Source organism: Echiichthys vipera (genome assembly GCF_963691815.1).
Source record: "Echiichthys vipera genome assembly, chromosome: 22".
Lineage (NCBI taxonomy): Eukaryota > Metazoa > Chordata > Actinopteri > Perciformes > Trachinidae > Echiichthys > Echiichthys vipera.
Genome location: NC_139847.1, coordinates 11570891 through 11589283, shown reverse-complemented (window position 1 = coordinate 11589283; position 18393 = coordinate 11570891). Strand labels below are relative to the sequence as shown.

The 18393-nt window shown below is 41.7% G+C and overlaps 1 long non-coding RNA gene across 1 annotated transcript in view; it reads left to right on the top strand.

Moving 5' to 3' along the window:
* LOC310964207 overlaps positions 1-18393 on the top strand; it is a 63649-nt gene that overhangs the window by 12867 nt on the left and 32389 nt on the right. The window contains exon 2 of the long non-coding RNA XR_014593725.1: positions 10947-11036. This is a non-coding gene — a long non-coding RNA (uncharacterized lncRNA). The remainder of the gene's footprint in view (positions 1-10946; positions 11037-18393) is intronic.

Genomic DNA, 18393 nt, shown 5'->3' with positions numbered 1-18393 from the left:
AACTTGGTCAGGTCTGGAAAGAGGCCACACAAGCACTTTACCTTGATAGCATTTTGATGGTTTCTATGATCTGTTTCGACATATGGCAAACTTTGACCAACCTTTGGTGTGGATTTTTGTAACTTGGATGGCAAGGTGAGGCAAGGCTTGTTGATGGATCCTTTGAGCTCTTTCTACAGCTTTCCCCTAAGGAACTATGCTCATTTCAGGTGCTGCTTCCAGGAATCCGAAGTCTTTATTTTGGCAGAATGTCATTTCACCTTGGTATCAGGAGAGTGACAGTCACCTTGATTGCCCTCGGGTCCCTGCAGGATTTCTGCTTGACTCACCTACTGCCGATGACTCCGGACTATAAAAAGAACAGTCACTTTAAAAACAGATGACAGCCTGGCTTCAGTTTGCTTGTTTTTGGATGACACTTCCTCCTGTTTTCTTGAGAACTTTCTCTAACCACGTGCTTCGTACAGAATCATCCGCAGATGCGACAATTCGTCATGCATAAGAAACCCCACTCCGACAGCCATCTGTCTCCTTGAATCTGTTACCATGCACCAGCAGTTTGTTTTGGTACCCGTTACCCATATACAATTTTAATGGCATGCAAAATATGCTGAACCAATCTCATGACCTCCGAACCTCATTCTAGTAACAGTAACCAGAAACAGAAACCAGAAAATATACTGAATGTCAACATATATAGTTTCTGAGACTTGTGGAAAGGTTTGCCATTTGGTGCCCCGATATACTGTTACCTCCACTGGATGGCTGGAGTGAATTATTATGCCCAGTTAACGTGAAATATGACTCCTCCGACCTGATTCCTAGGCGACTTAATGAAAACAACATGCCGAATCATAACAGGTAAAAAGCAAGGAGGTCAGAGAGATTGCTCAAGCTGCTCTGGGAACTGAGACCAAATTCAGAAGCCAAGTCAAGTGACAGTATGAAAACCAGTGAATAGTGATGAGAATACTAGATAAGGTGTCAATATTGGTCTGCAAAACCCAGGATTATGTTCGGGGACAACTTAAAAGAAAAAAAAAAAGGAAGTTTTAAGGTTTTGGTTACAGCAGACAGATCATTAAGATTTCTGAGACCGCTGTTGACCCTAGCGGAAGTGCTAACTGCTTCAACGATCCAGTGTTCCATTAGAATGCAGCTCCCCTATATTTTCTCTGTTCAGGTGACTAAATTTGACATTTCTGGTAACAGTCTGATGTTGGATGTTGGTGGGATTTGTGGGGCTTTACGGGCACTCTCACAGTGTAGCGTAAAGGTTGGCATTCTAAGCATAAACGAAGAAGAATAAGAATTGTACATGTTTCTTCAGTCTGTATTGTAATATTAAAGCATTCGATTGTCATGTGCTATCACATTTGCCACTAGCATGAAATAAGGCGGTGCAGGCTTTCATTGATAGAAAGATGCCCATCATTCTTTGCTGAGCTTTTTCCTTTCCTCTGGGCTACGTGTTTAAAATGACTCTACAAATGTGATTTAGTGGGCAGATAGCCCTGGGACTCAGAGACCTCTGCTGTGTTGTATGGCAACAGCTAATGTAGGTTAAGGTTATCTGGTGGATGTTGTTGAACTGGATATAACGGAGGAATGCTCACAGAAAAGGTGTGTATGGGGTTGGGGGTTAATGAACAACCAAAGCGCCTTGCTTGACTATATTGGGCAACAACACAGACCATAACATTTTCCAGATTATTTCACAATTTTCAGCGGATTCTTTATGTGATCATTTCTTGCGTTCCTTTGAGCAGACTTGTCCTTTTTTACTGCATAATTCCTGAAAGCATTCTCTCATAGAGCATCAAGTTCATATGACATGTTTTCCTTTAACTCTCATCCCACCCTGTCCTATATTCATCCTCGATTCAATTACTTTTTGGTTTCAGCAGAGACTCGTTCTATACTTTATTGCTCTCTGATGCATGTTGCTACCCCACAGATTTATGTCGTAGCTGAAGGATGGCTGTCCAATTTTCTGCATGGATAGCAGTGCCGGTGGCTTTGTGTGTGTTTTAGAAGCTCTTGTCAGATGTGCGTTAAGGACGTATGGACCACACAGTCATGTAATTCATCCAGACAGTGCGCATTTCTGTCACATCCAGCCATTAGCTTGTGTATTGCAGTGATTTGCCATGTGAGTTCTTATGTTCTAGCTGAAAGTGTGTGTGTGTGTGTGTGTGTGTGTGTGTGTGTGTGTGTGTGTGTGTGTGTGTGTGTGTGTGTGTGTGTGTGTGTGTGTGTGTGTGTGTGTGTGTGTGTGTGTGTGTGTGTGTGTGTGTGTGTGTGTGTGTGTGTGTGTGTGTGTGTGTGTGTGTGTGTGTGTGTGTGTGTGTGTGTGTGTGTGTGTGTGTGTGTGTGTGTGTTGTTTAGAAAAGGGCTTTCCTTTTGACATATCCGGCACATACATAACAATTGACTATATTTCTATATTATAGGGTGTAGCATTTAATTCAATCATTTATCCTGAGCAGTTTCCAGGGGTTCACTCTTGGTCCCTATAATGCCACTGCTCTTCTTGGCTATCCACCTATTAAGCCTTATAGATCCACATTAAACCCATTTTTTTAGCCTCAATGGCAAAATTATCTAAGCTGTATCTGCCTAGAGTAAAAATGGAAGACAACCTAAATCTGCCACTAACCAGTAGACAGCTACCCACCATGGGGTCACACGGCCCATTACTGTGTTGATGTAGTTATAGTTAAGGTTGACGTGGCCCCATCTGACCGCCTCCTCCTCACAGGGGTCCTGCGATATCTCGGTTGTCTCCTTCCAGGCCTGAATGGGCACATTGTGCTGTTGCCTGCCCCTGCTCTGCAGACCACTAGGTCCTCCACACACACCTGTCAAGCCATGTCCTTGGCGCCTTGGGTGCTGAGACACTCCAGAGCCCCCCTGCTGCACACATGGTTATTGAACCCTTGCACACACACACACACACACACACACAAACACACACACACACACACACACACACACACACACACACACACACACACACACACACACACACACACACACACACACACACACATACACACACACACACACACACATACACACACACACACACACGCACACACAAACACACACACACACAGAGTTAAAAGCATTTATATATGAACAAATAAGCGCATGTGGTTACGTAGCCGCATGCTAAGACATTGACACATATGTATACACAGAGACATACACAATTGAATCTGACATAAACACAGAGCATGCATATTCAGTACGCTCTTTCACACACTCAAACACACACACACACACACACGCACACACAAATACTTGACTTTATTGGAAACACACTTCTTTTCCCTCACCTATGCCAAGGTTATATCAAGCATGCAGGTCGGCTTCAGAATTCAGAAAGGGTCAAGTTCCATATTTGTCAGGGTGGGGAGGGCAAGGGCACAGAAGGTTGGTTGGGGTGCACACGCTTTCACATGGAGACAGGATTCAGAAGTAAACTCCCTGTAACCCAATCCACTGCTTCAATCATTTGCAGGTTTTCAGTTTTTAAGTTGAGAGGGGAACTGTTATGGGACATAGTGTCCTTTGCTTCAATACAGCAAATACAGTATGTGCTATTTACATTAGTGCTGAAATGACTGAAATGTTCATTCATTATTTTCAAGCTGCAACATTTAGTTAAATAATGGATTGGTGTAAAATGAATGGAAAAAGTTCCAAGAAATGTTTATACTGCTGGTTTTCTTAGTCCTCTTCTATATCTGTAGAGATATAAGAAAATATAATTATAGACATGTTTCATTAGTCTATTACATTTCATAAGCCAAACGATCAACCCATTATTTAAAAAATGAACTAAACTAATTGCATATTCATTGATAGCGAAATGCAGGCCTAAAACATTTTTAATAACTGTTTTCAAGAGAAATTATGAAAAAAAGTTGTATGTAGCAGGTTCTCCAATGTGATAATGTATAGCTTAATCTTACTTTTTAACTATCATAAACCAGTTTATAACTGTTTTTAAGCCAACATAAGCAAATGGAAGACTGACATTATTCCCTATTTTCTGACATTTTATAGACAAAGCCCTGTAATGAAGAATGAAAATCAATAAATTAGTTGAGCCCTGGTTTCTATTAAATCTGTTTCTAAAAGACACTATTTTAAGTGGCATGACACATTTTGAGAGCACTCTATAAGTCGTGATCTATTGAAGGTAATCCTCTTTTTTTGATCTCATCTCAAGTACATCCTCTCCATCTCTCTGAGCGTGTCTCCATGGCCTTGGCCAGTAACCCTCCACCGAACAAATGTGCCTCTCTGTGTGGTGTTACCATCACAGAAAAATGCTAAATGGCTCATTGTAAATGCACACAACGTGCACCCTCGTGAAGGACCTATGGTGTCAAGTCCCACTAGTGTCACCCATACAATTTTCCCCTCTATTGACTTTTATGTTCTGCTGCAAGGTTGGTCATCGTGGTGGGAATATGTATGTATTCCAAATAAAGACATGCGTGATTATCATAATGATATTCCCCTGCTAAGGTAACCAGCTCCCTGGCCCAAGTAGAGGAGGACAGTTGTGAATGTACGGCTTTTTTGACAGCTTGTTTTGGAAGATGCCTTTCATGCATTTTGTATTGGGCACCATAGTCATAAAGCCTTTTAAGAAGCAGCTCTGAGCTGGGATTTCCAGGTGAGATCATATGATAACAGAAATCTTGTTTTGGCTTAAGAAGCAATCTTGGGCTCAGAGACTACAAAAATGTGATATTTACATAAATATTCAAACACATGTGCTTGCATACACCAACAAATAAAAATTTAAAAGGTGCCGTCTGCCACTTAAGCTGAACACATTCTGGAGGCTGTGTCTGTTCATCGCCTCTATCTTTTGCATTATTCCACAAAGACAAATGGACACAAACAATAATACATATGCGTACAGTACATAGTATCCAATGTCCCCTCCCAATTAAGGCCAATTAGGGCTTGTGTATAACAATGTCTTCAGGGTAAGGAACGTAGTGTTCGGTGTTGTATGTCCCTTATCATCTCTTCTCATTGGTATGCCAACACAGAGTGTGAGAGATAAATGGGGACTAGGGAAAAACATAGAGATAATGATAGAGCAGAAGAAATATGAGAAAAAGAAGCAAGAGGAAGAATCCACAACACCAGACAAGTGGGTACTAACAAAATGGAGAGTCCGAGCATTAGAGTGAGACTAAATAATGACAAAGCTGACATGTAAGTATACATTATCTTCCTGTAGTTGCCAGCAACCTCAGTCAATTGTTATCTGCTTCCATGAATTTAATGTGACCCTTGGGGGTAGGCATTCTGCCCATGCATTATAAATGCCGCCCATTGACTTCGGTTGGTAAGCTTTCTCTCCCTTCTGAATGAGCAGGCCCTGAATGGCTATGACCACTTAACTGATAATAGTAGTACAATGTAATTTGTGTTAAATTCACATTCATGAACAGAGAGCTTGTTTGTATTTCACACTTTGATGCAGTGATGCATTGTTCTCATTTGCATTTACATTTTCATAGTGGATTTAAAGGTCTCCTGTTGTAAAAAGTTATATTGATGTCTTTTTTAATTATAAACCAGGTCCAGCTGTATCAAAACGCTCCATTCCCAGAGAAATTCACACAGCCCGTATTCAGACACTGTACCTTTAATAGAGCCGTCAGGACTTTCTTATGGTTGTGATGTCACAATTATAGTATACTGTATATAGGCAGGACATACTGCTACAGTGCAGTTACAGTCATTCTCTGACTACAATTACGGTGCAGAGCGCAGATGCAGAAGATCTGCAAACACTGACCAATCAGAGCAAACTCTGCTATTTGGGGAGGGAGACAGGCTCTGAAATGGAGCGTTTCAAACAGAGTGAATACATGTATTCAGACAGACAGTATGAGTGAAAAAAAGCATGTCAATATGTTCTAGTGGAAACCCAAAATGCAATCATGAACCTGAACATTTGTATTATATAGGACCTTTAAACAGTTGAAAATATAGACTCCTCCTCACAGTGTGTGAGTTGTTATAGTTACATCAGTCATGGTATGTTACACTAGATGTGCAGTTTACCTTAGGGTGGAAACAAAATCTTTGAGAGCAGCTATTTAAAGGTCTGTATTATTCATAAAATAGCTGCGAGTAGTCGAATATGCAGTGCGTACTTCACAGGAGTATGTAGGTTACTCGAGGCTGACTCTACTTGTAAAAGATTCCACCGTTTCAATACATTTCCTGTTCATTAACCGTATCTCCTTTGCCTTTGGCCTCAACATGCACAGGCCGGCTTGTCAGTTACAGAGTCACATCCACAGGGTCATTTAATTTAGAGCCCTGCTCCACCGATTAGAGCTTTTGTTGTGAGCAGCCGTGACTACTGTAACGCTGGTGTTTGGGTCAGCGATGGGCACAATAGCTGAGTTACTCTCGCTGACTTCCTCACTATTGCCTCTCCCTCTCTTTCTCAGCACATTTTCCACTTGGCTGATAAAATAAGCCACTCTTTGATGAGCTTTCGGCAGGCCACGGTGCTGTGCCTCAGTAAATGCTTTTATAGAGAGACACCACAGGCTGTCGACTTGGATCCGTCATATAGCGGCTGCATGCATCCGCTGCTTTCTCATATGTTCTTTTGTCTCTTAATAGCAGGTTTTTTGACACAATGATAAGCTGGCGCTACAGTGGAGCTGCTAATGTATTTCAAGAATGCCCTACAACTGCAAAGTGCAACTTTTCGCCTTTGGGCAGGAAAAGTGTAGTTAGTCCTGCTCTGTTTCTCCTCGGTCAAATCCATGCCCCTGTACTTTTCATCATGATTACTTTAAAACAGCATGAGGCCAGGGGGTGAAGTAAGCAACAGCTGCAAAGTCACACTGAGAGAGAAGCCAATCCGAAAAAGAAAAGCCAACCAACTGATGATCTTGCATGCATCATATTAAACCATGCAAGTCTGTGTGATACCATTTTTCTCTGACCTTGTTACTGTTACCAGGCTTTTAATGTTAAAAGCAGCTATTTGAATTAATAAGAAAAGGTCTAATTACTCTTTTTTTATTGTCACTCTTCAGTAGTGCTTTGTCAGCTTGAGGCTTGTGCTCCTTTTTGTTTGTTTTCAACCTCTCCTTTTTATCTGTAAGGAGTTGGAGAAAAACCCTGATTATTGTGTAAGCTTTTGTTCAGGTGTGTAATTGCTTGATCAGATTAAACACATTGTACATGCAAGTGTTTTTTTCGATTTGTATGTACTTGAATGAAACTCAGTCGTAAATATTTGATGATTTCAAACAGTTCATCATCATCAACAAAGACTTTGTAATACTGGGAGGTCAACTAATTTAGTCGTTTGCTGAAGGGAATTTTAGTTAGTAGCTACATTGTGGAAAATACAGTACATACACACAAATACAAGATCCAGTTTGTTATAAACACATGCTAGCTTCCCCTTTACCCTGTTTCGATATTTCCTTTAGTTCTGTTGGAATGCACATTATGATGATGAAACTCTTTCATGGCAGAAACACACTGATACACCCAATGTTACAGTGAGGTGTGGTAAGAAACATGGTCTGTTGCACTTGTGACCACTCTCAACAGTGATATCAAGCACACTGTGCCAAATGAATCACTTTTGGGGTGTGAAATCAAATTTGGGTGGTCAGGATAGTCAGCCTGTTTTTCATCACTTTATCTAGAAATCACTCCTTTTTCTAGGTAAGTGAAAACAGAACTGTAGATAATGTAATGAAGAAGAAGAAGAAGAAGAAGAAGAGAGCAAAAGACACTATTTTGAGGACAATTACTACTGGGGCTGGGATTCATCAATGTCATCAACGTCATCATTCTACTAAATACAGTACCTTCTCTTCGGTTTGTACATTTATGCAATGGGGGATCATTTACTTGCAGATATCGAGTGATCCTGGCTGGCTAACTTGGCAGTCCAACAAAGCTCTTTCTTATCACTTTATGTTCTATGTGATACTGGCTTTTCCGACTGCATTCTCTTATCCCAGAGCTATCCATAACCCTGGGCTAAGAGTTATTCAAGGGTTAACCTAAGCCCAGGACTCTACGATTCATACTGCACTCCTACTAGCCCTGGATTAAATGACTACTGGAACATGTAACTGACATTCTAGAATTCCATTGTTTAATTGACCCCATGTCACATTGGCAACTTTTAGCCCCAGCCCTGCAAAACTCTGGGTTAACTTGACTGCTAGGGAGCACGGCCGGCAAGCCCATCTTCCTTGACATTTTAGACACATTCCTCACTCACACACACAGACTGACAAGGTGTAAACAATACCAGCGTCACTGTCACGGCTGGTAAACAGGTGCTCACCTCAACTCAATTTCAGTAAGGAAGCTAGCGGGTAAGCTTGCTAGTTTTCAAGTGTAACTTTAAATGATAGTTTAAAGCTGGTGGACAGATTTGTTTTACTTAATCATGTCTCTCAAGATGTCTGTCTTTATTACAATACCTAGCCAACTATACAACTGCAGCTGTAAATATAATGCCACAAGTCATGATTAATTTTAAATATTTTTGAGTAATGCCAAATATTCTATTTGAATAATCTTCTAACATATATTATAACATTATAATTTATAATTTTATTATTTTATCTGATGGTATCATGTACAAACAAGATAGGTTTGTGATTATACTTGATGCACTCCTATCTTGTTTAATACTATGTATAACATGAATACAAGCCACCAGTTAAATTTATATAGAGTAATCACAATTTGAATTGCAATTACAATATTTCTTGGAAAATTTACAATTAGATAAATGGTTTACTCCTTAACACATGACTGAGTAACTCTACAGTCATTAAAAGAGCAGCCTGAGATAAATAAGCAGCTTTCTCACAGGGTGTCATACAGGGGCATCTGTGCCGTGTACTTCAATAGAATTGGATATATTTTAGCATTCAAGGTGAAGAAGTAATGGTACAAGATTGCCTCGAGTGCCTGGAACTGCCCGGTACATTTCTCTGGTCCAAAACCCTTTGAAGATATTTTGGAAGCTTCAGTTCTCATCTACTGCCAGAACTTAAACACAGATGATTACTGTATAAGAGAGCAGGTTTGAATTGAGCTCCGACAGTGTCTCTGCTCAGAGAGAGGAACCGTGAATATGAGTTCTATAAGAGGCAAATATATTAAAATAAAGATTTATACAATTGCTGTAATTACTTTAATTTAGGTCTGGATCAGTGATTCAGTGTAAGCTGATATTGAAAGCAAAAATATGGACTATTAAATTGTCCGGAGAATAGTTTTTATTGTCTATTGTCTGTGAACTCTATCTCTCCTTTTGTGTAACAGTTTGTGGTTGGGATTGTTGCAGTATGGTGTGACTGTGTTCCTTTCTAAATACTTCCAGGCCCGCTAAATGACTGGCAGATGCTCTGTTGACCAAAGTAGCTTCAGCAGTTCATATGAATCGACCTATGGCATCTGCTTTCTCCGCCAAAAAGTTTCAAATTTGATCAAACATAATGAAGAGCAGATTTGATGTAGCACAGCCACAGACTTGTTCCGAAGCCAAGATTGGTCGGTCATTGTGCCCAGATGATATTTAGAAGTTTGGCATTATAATTGAGATTTTTGTGTCTTTTGTAGCATCACTGTACAATTTAAAAAAAAAAACTAAAAAAAAACAAAACCTGCACAATATCAAACCTAATGGCGTTTTTATGTTTTTTGGGGGGATTGTTTCAGACAGAGTATATTCAGGCATAAAGTATGAGGGAAAAATACTATGTACGTGTTTTGGAGGAACAAAACAATACAAGTATGAAACTGAAAAGTATGGGACTTTTTAAAAGAAGACGGACGGACAACCCAAATAGATTAGAGTGAAACTTTTTTTAATTCTCTCTAATCCAAAATCTGCTTAATTTACATAGTAAACACAATACAACTGATGAATCCTTTTTTAATTTTGTCTTGGTGATTATGACCCTAACCTGCTATAGACACCTCAATTACAGAGCTTTTGTGCTCATCATTTGTTTGATTGCAGGTGAGATTTAATTACAAAACATAACGTAAAGATAGCTTCATCACAATAATGAACGACAGAAAGGTGAAAGCTGTTTTTAGCATTCAAGGTGAAGAAGAAATGTGCTTTCCAATTTCACCATTCTTGTTGCTCATTAATTCAGCCGTAATTAAACTTAACCACTTCACCTGTGCACGCCAGAGCGGCAAAGGATTATATTAAATATGATGAGTGAGAAATGTAATGAAAAAAGTGACGTAAGGCTGAAAGAGGGATAGTGGCACATGCAAAAGATGGATTGATACAAAGGCAAAAGAGGCAGAGCAGGAGCGCAAAATGTGTGCGAGGGACAACGAGGCAGCGAGAAAAGGTGACTGGGGGAGGCAGTCATCAAAATGCTAATGTTGTATGGGATATTTACTGCAGAGTGTTAATGCAGTTTAAAACAGGCTCTTTGTCCTGCGGCCCATCACCAAGCCCCTTTTGGGCCCTAATAAATCAGCCATTAAAAGCTGATGTGACCTGAATAGCACTTCATACAGCGCCTCTATCACCACTGTGGGAACTAGACAACAGTTGAAAAATTTATGAAGATGCCACTTAATAATCGCAGACCCAGAAGGGAGCAAAATCTAGTTTGCGTGGGATGCAACTGTGACAAACTAACACTTCTGGCATTGAAACGTCATTATTTTTCAAAGAGATTTCAAAGTAAACCATGGATGTACATAGGTCTGTTAAAGGTGACATGTTGGCAGATATTAAAAGTTCCTCCTGCTAGATTGTAATATTTCCCCTGTCACCTATTTTAAAAGAATAAGTGTTGCCATATTTTTTTCTCACAAAAGTGTACCTTGCTCTGTCTTCTAACCTGCTTCCTCTCTCTGTTTCCTTCCAGCACAGAGCATGGTTTTACTATCTGGAATGTGATATACAGGCTTTGTGAGGAGAACACTCAAGAATCACTCTCCCTCTCACACACACCAAGGTATTGTACAATTTTATTACCATTTGTGACAGCATCAGAGCTATCTGGAAATGTCTCATTACACGTCATGAATACGAATCAGATCCTAGGACCCCCCCCCAACCCGCTGCAATCCCCGACGCTGCGCAGTAATGAAGAACATTCATGTGGGCCAATTGGGCTTGTTCTTTGTGTGCATCGGATGTTTATGAAAATTATTCATGAAAGGTTCTTATCTTCATATGCAAATCTGTGGGACATCACTGGTGAGCCTTTAATTTCTGCGGCCAGCGACAAGGAGGGCTTATTTTGGTCCGTAACCATACGTACCGAGCGTGTTTGGATTTCATTCCCTGATGCAAATTATTTTTTCAGTCTAATCATGCAAAAGCGCAGCTGGCTTTCATTTCTCTAAACCTTTAGTCTATTGCTCCTTGACATCCCCTCCACCCCTCCACCCCCAACACACACACACACACACACACACACACACACACACACACACACACACACACACACACACACACACACACACACACACACACACACCTTCAGAGCTTTTTCTCCTCTGCCTGTCTGTCATTGTTCTCCTCTACAACCCCGTTTTTGCACCCTGCTTCTTGTACTTATCTTTTTTCCCTTCCCTTGCTCACTTGTCATGACAGTTGAAACCCTCAGCTCCCATCCCATCGATACACACACACACACACACACACACACACCAAGACCAGCACTTTCCGTACTGAATAGAGCCACTAGCCTTGGTGCCTCCTGTGGTGAGCCTGGATTGAATTCAATTAGAGAGATTGTTTGTTGCCCTCCAGAGTGTACTGGTGGGCTCCGCGGATGAGAGGCATGCCTACCGACACCCCCCCCCCCCCAAACACTCCTTCACTCTCACACACACACACACACGCACACCTACACACATAAACATACCCTGCTACATCCATCTAACCACTTTCCCCTTCACCTAACTCAATACAGCCACTTCTCCTTTCGTCTTTCCTGAACAGCTTCCTTGCGGCATTGCAGATATTTTTTGTGTGTTTACATTGCTTCTGACCCCCTGTTGATGTTATTTTATGACATTGTATTCAACAAGATCAAGGCATGAAAACTTGCACTGTGGGAAAATGTGTAATATCACCCTTTTGATGAGGCCTCAGGGGCCCTTATTCTCCATATGATGGGATGAGATATTTAAGAGGAGAATACTCGGGAACTACGTTTGAGCTCAATCTCCAGCAACTACACGCACATATTCCAAAAGAAAGGACAGTACATGTTGCTGACACCAGAGTAATGGTCACATTAGTTGCAAGGTGAAAATAGAATTGTGCTGTCATTTGAATAACATTGAGAGCTGTGGGATATAGTTGCACGTGAAGCTGGCTTGTGCTTTTTAGATACGAAGCGTGAATCTGGTACAGACATAATGGCCTTGGTCTCTGTGTAGATGCATGTTTCAGCGTCTTGTCCTGCAACACGCTGTTTTCCTTCAAATGTCACGCTGTGTGACTATGTACTGATGCTTCTCAGAAATCAGATGCTGTATTAGTGCTGAAAGATGTCAAATGAATTAAAAGCTGAGGATAGCTTTGATGATAAATTTCCTAATGCACCTGGCATGGAATTACAACCTTCTTTTGCCGAATTCTTAATCACATTGGATAAAGTCTGATCTAGGAAGAAAGGCAAAGATAGAGATTTTCTGATACATTTTCTTAATTCCCAATACTTAACATTAGTTGCTAGTGGAAGCAAAGTACAACTTCCTGTGTAGGCTACTGTTTTAGAGCGGCAAAGAATAATTAATTTCTGGGAAAATGCTGATATTTTTTGGATAAATTACATGATATTGGATCATTGCATACTTATGTACTCGCTGATTACCAATCATATAATACTTGGTTTGGTTTGAAAAATAATCGGTACTAAAAATTTGTATCGGATTAGATATTAACTTGCAAAAGTATCGATACTTTTGCTGACAACAGTGCAGCCCCCGCCTCCCCCAGCTGACCTGTAACGTCACCCAGCTACGCTGCAGAAAACAAGACAGAAGCTACAGTTCGTCTCTCTGAGCTCATGAACGCTGACAACACTGAGCTGACCGATCACTGAGCTGCCTGATCACTGCTAGCACTGCTGCTAGAGGACCTTCGCTACCAGTTTTAGTAGAAAGCGAACAAAGCAAAAGTGCCGTTTGGAAGTATTTAGCATACGAGGCTAACAACCAGGGAAAGGATGTAAACAAGCCGCTAGCAGCTAGCATCTAATAATAAACAATAACGTTAACGGTGGAGCTAAGCAGCTAACGTCATAAGTCCTGCCCATCTAACGTTAAGAGACGTTAATTTAACAGGATGACACAATGTGTCTGAAAAGTCAAACAGCAATGAGACAGAAACAGTGGCAGCTGCTATACATACTCTGTTTACTCAGCAATGATAATATGGAGCAAAGTCACCAGAAACACAGATGAACACAGAACACAGAAGATGAACAGGACTGTAGCTGAATACATTAGCATGGACCAGATCCCTGTTTACACTGTGGAGAAACCTAACTAACAGCAACTTATTCACCGACTGAATCCAAGGTCAAACCTCCTTCATTGAATAATTTAATGTACACAGAAATCATTGAGCTATGCAGCACAATAAACCAAACAAGATCATTTGAAAATCACTGTCACTGTCTGTGTGGGTCACTGTCTACGTCTTCTACGCAGCATTGCTTGATTTCACTGGATTTCCCGCCACTTTGGCTCCGGAAAATATTGTTTTTAACTTAGTTTATCGTTTCCACATTTGGAATCACTCGTGCCCAGCTTTTATTGTATTTATTTCTTCAAACCATGGACCGAAGCTTTTAACCATCGGGCCTGTGGTTGCCTCTGATTACACCGGAGAAGTAAAACACGGAAGTCGTGACGGAATAGCACTGGAGAGTGACCTATATTTAAGGAACTTCTTCAACTCAGTGGGATCTAAAATCAACTGGTGAAGTGGGCTGCCTGCTCAGGAGTGAATTCGGCTCCAGGGCCGGAATTAAACTCACCTCCCTGTGGGGGTTCTGCATCCCGGGGGGACGGATCCCCAGCACAGGCTGCAATATGATGGCTGTATGCGAGTCCTGTCTCCCCACACTCTCAAAACTGAAGGAAAACGTCTCTGGCCTGAAGGTTGACCTCATGGAGAGGCACAAAATCCTCCTGGATTTCTCCACCGCCGCCTTGACTCACGCGACTCTTGAGGCTTCTGGCCAAGTCCAAGTCATCGGCACCCTCCACCTCCTGCCTTCGCCCCACGAAGTGGCAGTGCTCCACCAGGGAGGATGGGTCTGGTGAGCTCAACTCCACTCAAGCCAAGTGAACCCTGGTCAGTGGTGAACAGGGGCACTGGGGTTCGCCCATCTCTCCCTCCTTCGCCTCCGGATCTACCACTGGATAACAGGTTTGACGTCCTACGCCCTCAGGATTTCCCTCCTCCGCCACCAGATTTACCACTGGATAACAAGTTTAACGTCCAAAGCCCGCAGGATTTCCAGCTCGTCCCCGGGATCCGTCCATACAGCCAGTCGTAGCTCTTGCCGACCCAGGAGCCGGGGTCTGCTCGCCCAACCCGTTCCTTCCCCTCCGTCTCGGATAGGAGCAGCCACGGTAACAGCTCATCCCCTCCGTGCTACATGATGACCAGACCTTCTGCTGCCCTGGAGCCCGCTTCAGCTTGAGTTTTCTGCCCTCCAGCTGTGTTCACAGCACAGCTCGGCCTCCACACTGGTCCTGCAAGCCGGTACCAAAGATTTAAAGAACCACCAGTCCGAGGTCCTCAAGAAGGACTTCAAGTCCATGGTGGACCACCTGCTAGACAGGGGGAAGCGTCTGATTATTTCCGGCCCCCTTCCCCCGCCGGGTTTTGGTGACGTCATGTACAGCCGCCTCCGCCAGCTGCACCTGTGGCTTAAAGGATATTGCCTGGGGAAAAGTATTCCATTTGTGGACAACTTTACGGCTTTTTTAAACAGACCCAGGCTTTTTAAACACAACGGCCTGTACCCTAACCAGGAGGGGTCAAGAATTTTATCTGTCAACATTGACCTGACTGTCCAGTCCTGCACCACCACCACCTCCTGACAACCCAGTGTTGGGATCAGGATGCAGAGTCACAGTTTAATGCAACCCTCTGCGCTGCCCTTACCACAGACGCACAGGAAGCAGAGTGGCAGTCCTACACACCTCTCCGCGCTCCTTGTGAACAACTTTCCAGCTCAGTATCTTATACTAACGTTAAGCCTGTGAATGTTCTCATTCGTCCAGGTCATCGTTATCCTCAAAGCAATTTCAGTCAAAAACAACTGGACTGGTTGTTTGTCTAGGAAGACGTTTCACCTCTCATCCAAGAGGCTTCATCAGTTCATGTACGCATCTGACCAGGCTGGGACTGGTCCAGGTACTAACGTTGTGTGCCCCACGATCATCTAAATGAATTAAATAAAACAAATCCTCCATACACAATAAAGTCAGTTGTGGAGTTCCACAGGGTTCTGTCCTTGGACCAATTCTATCCACCTTATATATGCTTCCCTTAGGACAGATGACTGTCCTCCATAGAGCTGGGTCTGTCCAACGTTCCTGCCTGTTGTAGGGTTTTTGTTGCTATTCTATGGAGGATTTGTTGGGTCTATGTAAGTCACGGATAAGTCACAGTGTGGTCTATACCTACTCTGTTAAGTGTCATGAGATGACTTTTGTTATAATTTGGCACTATAAATAAAATTGTATTGAAAAATATTTGTCATATATTCACCCCACAGTTATGTGTTTCTTGTTATTACTACGCCAGACAACTTTTTAAAAGTGTTGTTATTGATTTTTTTTAATTGTTCAAATCTTTGTTTTAAAAATTCTGCCTTCAGTTTTTTTTTTTTTTTTTCTCCCTGTGGCATCGAAAATGGTATCAAGTATTTTCCTGGGTATCAGTATCGACTTTGAAATTGTAGTATCGTGACAACCCAAGTTTGGTTGCACAACAACTCTGCCTAAATAGCCTTCTTCCTCAGCCAACAAAATTGCCTAAATAAGGATATTATCTAGGTAATTTGAATATGCAGAAACCTGCTCCTCAGCCTGGCTAGAGAGTATGAGTCTCTGCACCTCCCACAATGCTTTGCATATCCAACATGGTTGTCCATAGCGTCAGCCATTCAAGTTAGTTTGACCATAATGGCCTGTGATGACATTAGCCCCCACCAAGTTTTGGTTCTGTTATCTTAAGCCCTGCCGTTTGTTTTCATAGTGTGATTCTGCCCGGATTTCTCGAAATGATGCAAAACAGCGTATTTGAATGGGAAAGGAGTGACATACTTTTGGCCGATATCAGCAGTGCTCTTGAGTTTGAATCCTGTCCAGAGGTAGTTGACTTTGCACATCTTTGTTGTTGTGTCCTGTTACTTGGGCAACCACAGTCATCACCAAAGCAGCCTGGCTCAAGGATACTGCACAGCCCATCGAGACACTCTGATTGACCAAATGATTTAAAAGGCACATATTGCTTGATGGAGTGCATGGCAGATAATGACATATTTGTTGACCCAATGTTAAAATTGCTGTTGTCGTGACAACTGCTGGAAATATATTTGCTCAGACATGTTTGTTGTCATTTTGCCGCATCATGCAGAGAGTGACAATGCCATAGCTGCATGAAAAATAATCATCTTCACTCATGTACTTATATACTAGGATGGAGATGCAAAATTAAAATGTGTTTATGTGCCATATTTGATGAATTATCATATTATTGTTCATTTTAACCCCAAACTAATTTACTTGAATTAATTTATGTGTGCTAGAAACATTAAGGAGTATTATTTTAGGACATATGTGTATTTGCCTCTTTTGTAATAAATTCAAGGTCGATTCACACTAAAGAAAACCACACTATGACATACATTTAATTTTTTTTAAACTACAGTTTTGTTATGAATATAAGGCAGCTGTCACTTTAATTAATCACAGTGTTGTTGAGTTCTTTAGGAGGTATCTGTGCGTGTGTGTGTGTGTGTGTGTGTGTGTGGTGGTCATGGGTGATCAGCACATCAGCTGGCATGTGTATATGTACATTCAATGTGTAAGTACTTCTGTTAAATGTGGTATTTGCTGAGACGCTGTGGTGCACGTCCACCCCCGCCACTTCTTCCATACAACATTCATGTCTGAGCTGCATTAACATGACAAAAGATTTATTTTTCTGACTGTGGTTTCTGCATGCATCCATGTATTTTTAACTCCCGCAATTTGTGTGTCTTACAAAATACTAGTAATAGTCTATGTAAGTGCTAAGAGGATTTTTAGATACAGTTAATTTACAAGTTAAGAGTTCTAGCAGTGTCCCATGCCTGCTTCTTCAAACTGGGGCGTGCCATCTACTGTAGATAATACACTCACTATGGATAAGTACCTCATACAACCCCACTTAAAAAAAAAAATCTGTGCTATCCCTTTAAGGGAGGTTACCTCTGCTCACGGTGCCCAGTCAAGAAATGCCCCATCACATAACCCCCCTGTAAATTGAATTAAATTAACTATCACTGTTAATAAATGTATTTGTGAGTTTTAGAGGTGATGGTAGACATAGTTTGTTAGCTTTGTACAGAGTCATGTTGAGCTAAACACACTGGATTGTGGCTGTAGCTTCATATTAAACAGAACAGTATGAGAGATCTTCTCATCTGAAATGTTATTACTTTTACCCAGGTCTTGTGGAGTGATCTCTGGAAAAACACACTTTTGTAGTTTTTCTCTCTCACACACAAACCCACATTGTTAATGCCTGTGACAACCCAACTCCTCAGTCCCAAAGGGTTATGAAGGTTCACATGACTTGATTGGTAGAGGTGAGTCCCGTCGACAATAGTGTGTCCCCCAAGTGTGACAGAGAGAACAGTAAATTTGGACAGAGCTATTTCGGTATGAGAAGGGGTTACTGAGATGTTAGCACAAGTGTCTTGTCATGTGCCTGGCTGCTCTCTCGATACCTGCCCTGACAGTTTGGGTATCTTAATAAAACAGCACCCTCGACAGCAAACTCACACGGCAGCTCAGTGGTCTCTCTATCATCATCTGCCAACCCTTCCTCTCCTTCTCTCCAGACTGTCTTCCTATCCCCCTCCCCTCCTCACCGCAACCATTTATGCTAAGGTAAATGAACAGGACGATCTGTTGATGACAATTAGATTCAAGTGCTTTCTGCACCTCTAGGGCCTTCACTGATATCATCTGACATGACAGAAGAATCCAAAGCAGCATGGCCCTAATTTGAAAGACAAAAAATGTTATTTGAGCCCCAAGGCATTGGGTTAGAGATATGGTAAG